A 13,561-nucleotide genomic window follows, 5' to 3' on the forward strand; every position below is an offset into this window, starting at 1 on the left:
TAACTGTAATTTATAACGGTATATTAATGTTATCTGCGCAAAAAGTATAATTGTAAAACCGTAAATAAGGTTGGACCACCTTTCTAAATAACTTTATCTTAAAATGTAGCACAGAACTACGTTATAATAATAAAAAAATTAAAAATAAACAATTTTCTTTGTTTTTAACTCTTGAATTAAAAACGTAATAGTAGCAGTACAGAAAAAAAAACTTTAAATTTAGATACTAAGATATTTATAGAGAAACAATACCTTTACGACTTTCATTAATTTTGTGCTGATGACAACCAAAACAATGTGGATATGAATGAGGAGAAACTGGATCCTACCACTAGGTTTACCGGCCAATTCTTCTGTGATTAGCTATGTGCTATCATTTCATTCTCTTCTTATATTATATAAAGATATATATGTTACCGGTAAAGTATGAAATTCCGCATCGTTTAGAATGCCTAAAATTAACCGGCAAAGTATGAAATGATTTATATTTTACACATTGCCTAGGCGTTCTATAGAATGCCAAATGAGAAACCGGCAAAGTATAAAATACATCTCCGATTCGTCAAAATTTCGTTCAAAAGTGACAAATTCAAAACGTCATCCAATTTGATATTAATTTATTCGTGGATATAATTACATTTATTCGATATTTTAATACTGACGATAGATTAGAAGAGACATCAGTGTTTGGAGTATCGGGCAAATTTATACCGGGCAGTGGCACTTTACCTTAAAAAAACAGTGTAGGATATACCAGGCAATGGCACTTGACCTTAAAAAAAACCTCAGTGTAGGATATACCGGGCAGTGGCACAAAACCTAGTATATATTTCGGACATTTACCAAAGGTCTAGTCATACTAGTTCGAGTTAAGTGCCATTGCCCGGTATACATTTGCCCGATACTCCAAACACTGATGTTTCTTTTAATCTATCGTCAGTAAGTATTAAAATATCGAATAAATGTAATTATATCCACGAATAAATTAATATCAAATTGGATGTAATAAATATTTCGGACATTCACCAAAGCGACTATGTGATTGTCAACATTCACCGGTGAAAGTCAACAACCACCGATTTCAGTCATTCACAGTAACATGCACATCATTTACTCAATAACCTCATCAGGACGTTTATTTCATACTTTGCCTAAATAGCATTTGGCATTCTATAGACTGCCTAGGCATTTTATACAATGCCTGGGGAAAGTCTGTAATACTTTTCTCATTTCACACTTTGCCTAAAAATATCCGACATTCTATACAATACCGGCGTTTCATACTTTGCTAGTAACATATAGGGGAGTGTCGGGTACCCCCGCCCACTGTCAATTTCATATGTATAGAATATTTTTTTCAAGTCAATGGGCCATCGGACATTAATTGTTATATTAAAGGAAGATTATTTTCAAAGTTTCAAGTATTTATGCTGCTGGTAACATGGTAAACAATAGTTTTGAAAATATGTTGAATACAGTAGTCATGAAATTAAGAAAAATTGGTTGAATGTTTCGATTAAACTTCATTTTAATACTAAAAATAAAAATAAAAAATTTCTATACATACAGCATTAAAGTATGTAGTCTTAAGTTTAATTTGCACAAGGAAAGAAGTTTATATGTGAAAAATTGTTCGAGTAATTACAAATTTACCAAAAAATTGGATTTCGGGTAGCCAGCTCACATGAATGTCGGGTATCAACGACCAATTTTATTTCGTCGATAAATGTACGGTTGCAAAGATTATTATTTTATTGCTTCAAATTTGAATGTCATATGCATTTTTAACAACAAATATTGTTGTTATGAAATGATAGAATTCACTAAAAGTATATAAATATGTAATAAATAAAATAATTTTGTGATAAAAATGATAAATGAGGTTTATCTATTGTCAATACATTGGTCATTTTCATTTGCACCTGAAAAAAACAGTCAAAAAACATAATTTTTGTGCATGGGCGGGACACATTTTGAAAAGAGCTGAAAAACATGTTTTTTTAAATTTCTATTTTTTTAAGTTAAACTATTCTTTTTTTGGTTTATTCTTTTTGCATTATTTAAATAGATGATAAAACAATAGAAACATACAAAAATATTGATTATTACTCAATATTATACAGAAATAAAAGCAATACTCCTTAAGTGGGCGGGGTAACCCGACTCTCCCCTATATTTAAACGATGCAATTTAATGCCTGTAAAAAGTAAAACAATATTATTTGAAGCTAATTCTGCACAAACAATAAAAACTTTTCAATCAAGTGTTGTAGAGAAGAATTTGACTTCAAAAGTAATTATTATTGTTAGTAAAATCAACCAACTTTCAAATACTCTACGAGAGATTTTATTATAAAATTAAGTTTGTAAATGTACTTTCATGATTCTATTTCTAATGACACACATGTATCGTTTAGTATTTAATCAGATCATTAAAACATCTGAGTAATGTTCTTCACAATTTTCCTTCCACAAAAACATAATGTCATTCTGGATGAGTTCTTTTTTTTCTCCAGACAATAATATCTATAGTTTTTATTTGTAAATAAACAATCTAAAAGTTGTCTCTCATTTTATCCCCGTCTTTAAGAACCAGAGCATTCTTTTTAAAAGATCGTTCTTATTTAACAAAAACTAATGTCACGTGTCCATAAAATATTCATTTCGTGGTACCATGTAAAAATAAGTTAAGAACAACTATAAAATTTAAACTATTAAAAACCTATTCTCATTGGATAGAGATATTTTAGATTTTTCTTTCCTAAAAAAATTCATAATTCTAATAAGTTCTGATTTTAATATTCTTGGTGAAATGAAGATTATTCATACCTTGTATTGCAAATAATAGAATAATAAATAATTAGTTTTTAAATAAAAATAGATTGTAATTTTAAAAATAATTAAAATTTACTCTTAATATGTAGTTTTAAATTTAGTGTTAAAAAAAAGTCTTTGGTCCATATTTGATGCATGTAAGCCCGAAGAAGTGGAGAATTTAAAAAGAGGAGAAAGAAAATATTGATGATATTACAGACAAATTATTATTGATGATTAATTCTAAACCAGATAGTTTTTCAAATAACACTCTACCCGTAGTTCAAAGTGTGTCAAATTCTAGTTTAAATGTATTATCTGACCCACACTCTCAGTGCCAACCTTTAATGGCACAATCGAAAACTGTTTTTTAAGATATATCTGTAGCCAATGTAATAAAAAAACTGTTCCATTTAACTTCTATGAAATTACAATATTTTAATGCGAGTTGTTCTCAAGAAGCCCTACCAGGAATACAACAAATTTCGAATGCTAACTGTGAATGAATAAATAACAAAAGAACGCGCAAATATCAAAAAGTTTTTTGAATCACCCAAATATTTGTAAAATATCTTAAAAATGGTATTCTCTTACATCTTACGAATGAGTGCATTCGAATTTTGGATTCGCTAGATTATAAAGTATGCGAATGGTTGTTCCAAACGAAGTTCGCTTTTTAAATGAAATGATAGGTAGTTGAGAAGCGTTCAACCGAGAATCAGAATCTATTTTTCTGTATCTAAATTGTAATAGCTCGACAGTTGTTTTCAGGATAGGTAAGGACTGTCTTCAGAACATTACCAAGCATGATATCCGGACGGTGGTCAACAGTTGGTATAGTGTGAAGTCAGCAATCAAGTTATTTTTAATATCAAATCAAATTAATAAAATATTCTTAGAATTAAAAATGAAAATTTAGACAGTATTTCAGGGGGGGGGGACTAAATTTATTGCTGTAAAAATTTAGCATTTTTATATACTTTTTAGCAAAAACATAGACTTCAATTTAATTCTCACAGAAATGAAAATTATCATTGACCTTAAATAATTATATGTGCATAAGTAAACTGATTCACATGGTATCTTGCAAGTGAATTTCTTTTAAAAAAAAAAAAAAAGATAGTTTCGAAACATAAGAAAGTGTTTACATGAGGTTAGAGTACGGAATATTTCTGATATTTTATCAATCAAAAATTATCTGCTTTGTCAGGAAGGAAAAAATGTGTTGCATTTTTATAAGTAGTTACAAGACAAAACACAAAATTGTTAAATTTGTTTTTTAAAAAAAAGAGGTTCTTATGGTGGAAAAGTACTTTCTTAATGTTTACTTTAATTGCAATTTTTAAATTTTTATTCAGCATGTTTAACATTAGGACAGGATGAAGGAATATGCTTATTCGAACTTAGTCTTAGTTTCGTTACCACTATTAGAGTTTAATAACTACAGGTACGCAAACATGATGTTTAGGTATTTATCGAGGCTGTTGTAGACTTCTACAATATTTTAAGTTCTACTCACCGGGCCAAAAATGTTTAGAAACACAGGCGTCACATTGCAAGCGTGTTGGTGTTTGCTCTTCACAAAATATTTTTTTTCTATGGATAGTGAATTTAATAGTATTAATTATTAAATTCTAATATTAAACTAAACTATTATTACATTATACACTATTATTCTAATTAAATAGTAATAGTATAATTTAATAAGAATAATAGTAAATAAATAATGAATTAATTTCTTTTTATTTGCAGGATTTAAATTAGACACATTTAGTTGAAAAGAAAAATGAACAAAAAATCAAACCTGGAATTTAAACGTAAGAATAAATAACTATTACCCTACAAAAAAGAAAAGAAAAAATCTTACGATTAAAATTTGACCCATTTTTGACTAGTTTAAGTGCTCAAATTTTCAACTGGTCTTCTGTACAGGATGAAAATACAATTTTCAAAAGCTCTTTGACCACTATTCGCAGAACATATCGCCAATAAAAATTATTATTTTTGGCCTGAACAAGCCAGGAGACTCAAAACTGAAATGTTGAAGAAGAAAAAATTAATAAAAATGTATATGTATTTAAAACATCAAGTTTGATCAGTAGACTAAAAATGGATAATAATTTTATAAAAATTTTCACGTATAACAAAAACCACAAAATCAAAATTTCCCAATATACTTCTATCAACATTTAAAATTTCACTTTCTTCGTTTTGGTGACAAAAATTAACGTACGTTTCTTTTTCAGTACACTTGTCAGACATGTTTAAAAACATTTCCATTTTCGATTACACTTTTTAAAGGACTTTCCTTAGTGCTCTCCTTTAAAATATGCACTCTCGTTGCCTATTTTATTAATTTAAATAAATTTTTCATCTCTAGCAAATCGAAGAGAAAAATATTTAATATTTGGGTAAGCAAAATAAGTTTGATAGCATTATATTTAATTAAGCATTAATGAGAATAAAATTTAGATGCATATGAACACCTCTTCTCAATGCTAACTCAGAAGCAAATTTATTTGTTATATCGTTAATTAGTTGAAGTTTTTTTCCAAATGTTTTAAATCATGAAAACCAATTAAGACACTAAGAACATTGATCGGAGCTGACAATTTACTTAGGAAAAAAGTAAGTAGAGTGCAGAATAAAGATTTCACCCTGAATAAGTTGCTTTTATGATCAGATTTTCACTAACTAGGTAAAGATCATAATGATTTAAACTTGCGACCTGAATTATGTTAAGTGACAAATACTCATCTATCAATAATAAGCATAATTAAAGGTCACTATTTTGAACCATTACGATCAAAACTCTGAAAATCCGATCATTGAAACAAAAGACACGGTTACTTCATTTTTCGCACAGCTGAAGCAGAAATGAAATTAATTTAAAAAATATATTTTATCGAAATTTAATAATGTTCCCTTAATTGAAAATTTTACTGTAACCACCTTTAATCAATCGAAGCAAATTGCTAGTCTACCAAAAAATCCAAAAACAAAAATTAACATACATAACATATTTATTTCTATCTAATTTACAAAGCAAATGAAGTTGAAGCTTCATGCCACAACAATCTTACAAAATTGCCACTTTTACTATAGTATACCGAACAATTTAATACAATAAATATATCCAAATACAGTATACAAAATATTTATAACCACTTGAAAATTTAAATGGAAAAACTTGAAATAGCTAACTATAAAAACACATTTTGCAACAAATTTTCCCTATCATAAGACCGTAAAAAGGTTGAACCAGCGTAAAAGAACAAAGCCATTTCTGAGTTTCACTAATATCTCTAAACTTCTCAAAATCTTAAAGAATTATTTTACAACTTTATTGTTACACATGGGAAATAACGCGATCTAATAGTTTCAAATTTTTATAAGTTCTAGCCTTCCTGGAGGACTTTGCTTAAACTAACCCGCATTTGCGTTACATGAGAGGAAAACCAGGAAAACCGCCCACGGTTAGCTTGACGGTATTGGATTCTAAGTCGTGATCCGTCTACCACTGAGGATATTTTACGTCAGCACTTTGGTCTGTGCAAGCTGGCAGAACTGTTATCAGCCATGGATGGGATTTGAAATTTAGTCATCTCATTGGGAGGCAAGTGTCCTATTATTTAGTCTCATTCACCAGAAAGTTCACAAAACTTCGTCGACAACACATAATCTGGAGACTTAACATTCAGTGCGACTTTCATTTGCGCTTTAAAAACAGCCTCGAAAAACAAAGAAAAATAAAGTTCATCGTCTCACCCACTAGCTTAACAAAAAAGTTATTGACACGTTCTTTGTGATGGTAACATTTTTCCATCCATTCACTTGAAGAGGAATCTTCAAGTCATTTGATTATTTCTCGAAACCCTTCATCCTGTGTGGTCATAGCATCTCAAAACTTACACATCAGCCACAAATCAAGAATACAGACAATCCTGAAAAATACGAAAGACAAAAACAGTACCTTGGCACAAAAAGGAAAAATTAAACAATCTAATCTAATGAAGTTGAAAAAAAATATTTACAAATCAATATTTTAATTAAAGTATGTCATTGAACAACATGAAGGATATTAGTGGAGAATTATCCATCATAGATCGTACAGTTACAAAAGTTCAAACATTTGCTTTTCATATATTAAAAGCTTCTAAATATTGGTGCAACGACTTATTTGAGCTTGCAGACAAACAATTAGCTAAATATATAATTTAAAACAAATTTAGAGAAAAAAAGATTAGCTGGTATATCTATAATGAATTTAAACGAAGGCAAATTAAAAAATTTTAACTATTAGATGAGTACTTTTTATAAAATCCAATCACAAAATCAATACAATTTACTAAGTCAATGTTGATAACTGACTGTTGATAACTTCACGAATAACACCAGGTGATTAGAAAAATTATTACTTTTTGATGCAGCTCGCGGCTGCTGCATTCCAAATTCATATAGGTTTCCTGAGCTTTTATTTATTGTTTTTTGGCCATTTTCACATGGATTTTTGGGTTTTGATATTTTTATTTGAATTTATTAAGATTTGATGCTACTGGATAGTTTGGCAACAATATATAATTTTAAGTAGTCGCATTTTTCTAAAACAAGTTTTTCTTTTCCTGAAAAATGTCACTTATTAGCTACTTTTTGAAAAAAAACAGTCTGGGCTAAAGAGAAGATATAGAAGTGCTGGTTTATTCCATACTCAAAGCTGCAGCTATGATTCCCCACATCATGACGTCACGCCGCACACAGATCTCAAAAATCAGAACTAGAGGAAATGAAAAATTTACTGGTGTCAGTAAGAAATGACTTGAACGTTCCACACTTTTCTGATACTAGCTGTTAAATTTTGCTCCGCTAACAAATTATTTCTGTTCAAAAATATAGTATTCATAAATTTTCTTCGTATTCCTTATAAGTATAATAAAATAAAATTTAAAGTTGGAAAAATATTTTAATGGTTGACATCGTTTTCTTATAATTTTCTAACTTTAATTTTTATCTTTTACTGTTAAATAAATAAAAGCATGTAAGAACAATTTTATAGTAACATATTGTTCTAGAATAATATGTAACTATAAAAGTATCATCATATTTTATTAATTTTTATGCCTTATTTTAATATATTTTCTTATTATGTAATAACTTTCTTAAATTGTAATAACACTTTATTCGTATATATTATCACTAGGAAGTAAAAATATTAAATGCTAATTACTAAAAAAGTAATTTTTGAGTATATAATAATGGAAATAAATCACTTGCTCAAACATATTTAAAATTAAGGCGTTATAATTAAAAAGTAAAAATATTTTGAATAATGTCATTAAAAGTATCTTAAATGGAATAATTTATAAACATTAATAATTTTTATTTTTGAAATTCAGGATTTTATTTTCTTTGGCCAGGATTTTTTTTTCTTTGAAGTTCAAAATTTTTTTTCTTCTTTTCTGTTTAAAGTTATCCTAAAACGTCTAAAAAAACATGCTTTTATTCACAGCAAACAGGATAAATTCTTTCAGTATATTTTAAACTTTATTTGATGACACTTTTATATTTTCGGAAATAAAACATGGAAAATTGCCTTTTCCCATTTTGTGCCTTATAATAAGTGTTACAGGTCGCTATCGCGCAAGCTGATATTTGAATACTACTGTTAAATTTTTGCAAACAGATGTGAAGAAATACACCTCAAATTAAATAGAAAAATATAAAAAACAATCAATGCATTGAAATAAGTTTAAAAAAGTCGCTAATTAGATGCGAATTAATTTATATTTAAAGTGAGAAGTTGATACTTTCGCCGCCGACTGAAATAAGAAGCTCGGAGTGGCACGAATCTTTATATAGGAGAGCCCTTCTATTCTCTTTTTAGCCCTAAAAAATAAGATGTTTCACCTCAATCTTAGCAGTCTCGTTTCTCTTGCTAAAGGAGGACCTCTTCTTTAAAAGGAAATTAAATGCGACCACCTGAAATTAAAAATAGGGGGAAAATAAAAAATAGCAATCAAATCACAAAATAAAGTTAATAAATTCATGATTTTTTGTTTGTTTTACAATATAAATGTGTCCAGTGCGCAAAAAAAAAAAAAAAAAAAAAAAAAATCAGCGAATAAACTTTGTTTTAAATAATCGGATTTTCTCGAAATCGGACACAAAAACGTATTTTCTCTGAATTGGCATATAACTTTTTTTTTGTTTGCATATTTGTGAAAACTTAAAATTTGAAATATACAGCAATATAGATATTGTGGCTCTAATAGTTTAGTTAGGAGAGCTGATGCAAGTTTGGTCCCCTTAAAGTTATTTTCACTTTTAGTGTTTTTAGTCTCACTTTAAAGACTAATTTAATAATCTCTCATTAGATTGCACCCACACATAAAACTCATTTACGTAAAGATTATTTCATGCAAAAAACAGTAATTTTTAATATTTAATTATTAATTTTTATTATTTAATTGTGGATGACAAAATTTAATAAGGTATAAATTTTTATACCATATTTATGTACGTATATTTCTAGAATGAAATCTAAAGTTTCAATTGTTTTTGTTTAGTAGAATCGGGGACAAAATAAACGACATTTAAACTATCTTGATGGTAATTTTTCCGTTAAAATGGTAACGGTTTACCGAAATTTCTGTTTTTAAAATAATAGTTCGTAGTACCACACCTTTAGTAAAAGTACAAAACTGAAAAGAATATTTAACCGAATAAATGGTTTTTATGCCATACTCTAAGTTATCATGATAAAATAACCAAATTTTATCACATAATATTAAACCATATTTAATGATTAATTTTACCAAAATCATTAACAAAGATTTTCGCTAAAAATTACAGAGACTTTTGGTGCTTCCATAGAGCCAAAAACATGGTAAATTTTAACCATACTCTGGTAGTTTTGACCATACTTTTTGTCTCAGTGTGAATTCATAAAGAACTGCCGTTATTAAAGCGCATCCGTTGTGTGTCAGATCTTTTACATCGTTATTATTTATTTACGTTATTTTGCACAGGTTGGAGAACCAGTTATGCTCGAATGCGTTTTTTTTTTTTTTACTTCTACTTTTCAATTTCTTAGTTTGTAGAGGGCACCCCGAGACAATGGCACGCGCTAGTAAATAACTTTAATTGAATATCTGAACTCAGCAGGAGTAGGAAGTTCAACGCCTCAAATACTAAAAGTATATCCCTTTTCACCTTGTTACAGGGAATCGTCACTACCCGCAGATGAGACTGACAATTAGAAAAACGGAAACTTTTTTTAATCACTAGAAAGTTAGGTAATTCTGTTATATGTAATGCTGACTCACCAGTAAGCCAAGCTAATTTCATTTTGATTTTTTTTAGACAGAAAGGAGTTTTGTTCACAATTTCTTTGTTTAAAATAATTGATTCAAAAATGAAAGCATTATTAGTTAAAATTAAAAAAGTTGTATACTTTAAAATTATTATCGTTTTTACAAGTTGTTTGATAATTTTTTTACTGTTGGATTTTTAAATAAGTAAAAATAACTCATGTTAAATCATGAGTTACTATTTATTTTTTATCTTATAATTTAACTTAACTATTTATATTTTTGTTTCTTAAACTAAATGATAATAAATAATAAATTGATTTTATAAAATATAGTCTAGTTTAAAATTGTTAATTTTTACGAATTGTTTGATCGATTTTGTAAAATGATGGATTTTAAGAAAACAAACATGCGTAATTAAATTATAAATTTCTTCTATTTTGTAATATAACTACTTATTTTAGTGGTTATTAAAGCGAATAATAATGAATGACAAATTATTACTATTTGTAATCTAACCACAGAATAAAAGTTCGTTAATGCTACGCAGTCAAGTTTTGTATTTACTTATATATTTTAAATATATACAGATTTTAACTTGATAATCAATTCATGACTTGTAAAAAACAAAATTAGTTTTTCAAAGTGGTTGCTTTTGATACAGCTTTGAAAATAATGTAATACTAAAAAGAACATTTCCTTCGGGTATTTCATGTAGGACAGAATATTAGAGACGGTTTATGTATATGGAGCCACTTTGACTTCACTTGGTTTTTATAAGTAACAATAGACTATTTAAATTACTTAATAGACTAATTTAAATTATTTAAGCTCCATAACAAACAGTAATTTTATTTATTTTAATTGCAAAAAAGGCAAACATTTTAAATTAGGAATCAAATCATATTACTCTAATTCTGACTTAAGGCAAATATTTTTTTCCCGTAAAGTGTTTCAAGTTTCTTGAATAGATTTGCAAGATTTTATTAAAAAACTTAATGAAACTTTACACTTAAGACACTGTAAAAAATTACTGTAAAAAGCTATATTCCATTTATAACCAGCTAAAAGCTATATTCTACTTATTAATTACATTATATGTTTTGTACCATACTTGAACCAGCTAATAAAAATGTTTTGCGATTAAACTCGTTACGGTACATAATATCAAACTTCTCTCTAAAGATCTATGCACAGTAAAAAAATTAACAACGGAATCAAACTATTGTACGAAATCAGACTATGGTACGGTTCAAAATCAAACTACGGTAAAAAGTAGCGGCACTCAGGATGCCGGTACTTTTTACCGTAAAATCCATTTTTACCGGAACATGTTACGGAGTAAAAATTCTGATATACCGTAGTTTTTGCAGTAATAATTACCGTAAAATCACTGAATCTCATGAAAAAATATTAGTGTAAAATCACGATACAATTTTACGGTAAAAGGGATTTTATGGGTGATTTATTCAAAGTGCCAGTATTTTATATCGTAATTTGATCCGCAATTTCGTACAGTGTATAACACTCTAGCATGGATGATCTAAGATTTCGATGTCTTTGAGCAATTAAAAAATGATCTCTATTGGAAAACTTTAGTTTGCACTCAAAATTCTTATTTAAAACTCATTCTTCAGAATGAATTATTATCCTGTACTTAAAAATGTACAAAATTATTTCTGTAAAAACAAAAAAAAAGCAAAAAATGTGCCGTTTAAGGGTGATTTTTTTCATTCAACATGCGTCATTTTCATTAATCAGTTATACTGAAATTAAATCATCCTAAAAGATTCAATTTTATAAATTAATTATAAAAAACTACAAGTGCGGCCATAATATCCTAGTACTGTATTTTTTATTATTTCTGACTTTGAAATTCTACTAAATGATTATTAGTACAGTGAGAAAAAATGTAGTGCCAAAACTACTAGAATATGGTAAAATTAACCTTGTTCCTGACTCTATGGAAACACAAAAAGCTTGATAATTTTTACCGAAGTGCTTTGGTAACATGATTATGGTAAAATTAACAATAAAATATGGTTTTATAATAAGTTGTAAAATTTGGCAACTGCGGTGAAATTCGGTTTTTTTATAATAATAACTAGGAGTATAGCATAAAAATTCGGTTAAATTTGCTTTCTGCTTTGCACTTTTAAGTAAATGTGTGGTAATAAAAACTATAATTTTGAAAACCAGAATTTTAGTAAACCGGTACCATATTAGCGGAAAAATTACCAAAATACCGCATTTCTTTAACCAGAAATGTCATTATCACACAATGCGGTAATTTTACCAGAATTTTCCTTCTCCGTGCAATAAATAATAATTTAGTTTATTTATTTATTTTTCAGTTTACATAATTGACCTAAAAGTGCTTTAAAAATAAAGAGACCTAAAAATAAAGACGTAGTATGGCTATAACTTCATTGAATTCTAAACGACATATTTTTGATAATTTTAACTCAGAAAACAACGACAAAATAGTAGTAAGTTTCTAAAGCATATTTCAAGCCAAACCTTCTGAAACAAAAGAATAGATGGACGTTAATTGGTGAGAATTTTCGGTCAAAAAAATATGTATTTTGTTGGTTATGAATGCGGGTGAAACGTGGAATTCTGAGGAAGCATTTTGAAACTCATGGGAATAACATAAAAAAAGGTTGTACTGACCTTCATTTATGTGTTACAATTCATTAATTTCAAAACTAGTATTTGTCTAAAAATATCTTTTGTTGATTTCTAAGAAAAAGCAACAAAAATCAAAGGCTTCTATACAAAGCCGGGGCAGTCGTTTCAATTATAAATTTTTCTTACTGAAAAGTTTTAAGAGTCTAATATTTTTCAATTTAGATCATTAGTTATTATGAAAATTAATTTTTTAGATAAATTTTTTATTCAATTTTGAAACAAAAAGTGAGTTTAATATTCAGTTGAATAATTTATATGTAAGGGAAAGTCGGCTATAGTTGATTTAAATAAGCAGCTTAACCCTTTAAAAATGTTTTTACATTTAATTTTTTTTAACTTCACATTTTCATTAATAGGTAAAAAGGAAACAATTCTGCATGATACTACGGCAGTTGTTTAAACTGTATTATTTTAATTTTACGAAAGTTTTAGAAGTCAATTATAATTCAGTTTTAATGTTTTTAATTTTAATCTTTTTAAACTGTATTTATTTTTACTTTCCTTAAATCATTTTTTCCTTTATAGATAAGAGCATAGTAATAAGTGATATCTTCAATCTAAAAGTCACTGAACTTGGACAGCATTCTGTGAAAGTTTCCTTTTTAATTTCAGCAATGCAAGAAAAGAAAAATTAAATTTTTTGGACTTTTGACGCAGAGCAAAGAAAACAAATTCCTTAAATTAGAAGGTGAAGCTTTCATTTATTTATAAAAATAGATGAAATTCGAATGTTTGTAAAATAGACGTAAA

General features: G+C 27.7%; 1 long non-coding RNA gene across 1 annotated transcript in view; it reads right to left on the bottom strand.

The window, feature by feature from the left end:
* Window positions 1-5,818: 5,818 nt before the first annotated feature.
* LOC147801957 (uncharacterized) overlaps window positions 5,819-13,561 on the bottom strand; it is a 47,307-nt gene continuing 39,564 nt past the window's right edge. Inside the window, exon 2 of the long non-coding RNA XR_015430182.1 lies at window positions 5,819-8,789. This is a non-coding gene — a long non-coding RNA (uncharacterized LOC147801957). The remainder of the gene's footprint in view (window positions 8,790-13,561) is intronic.

The sequence above is a fragment of the Parasteatoda tepidariorum genome, chromosome 11, assembly GCF_982258835.1.
Source record: "Parasteatoda tepidariorum strain Cologne lab strain chromosome 11, Ptep-v5.0, whole genome shotgun sequence".
NCBI lineage: Eukaryota > Metazoa > Arthropoda > Arachnida > Araneae > Theridiidae > Parasteatoda > Parasteatoda tepidariorum.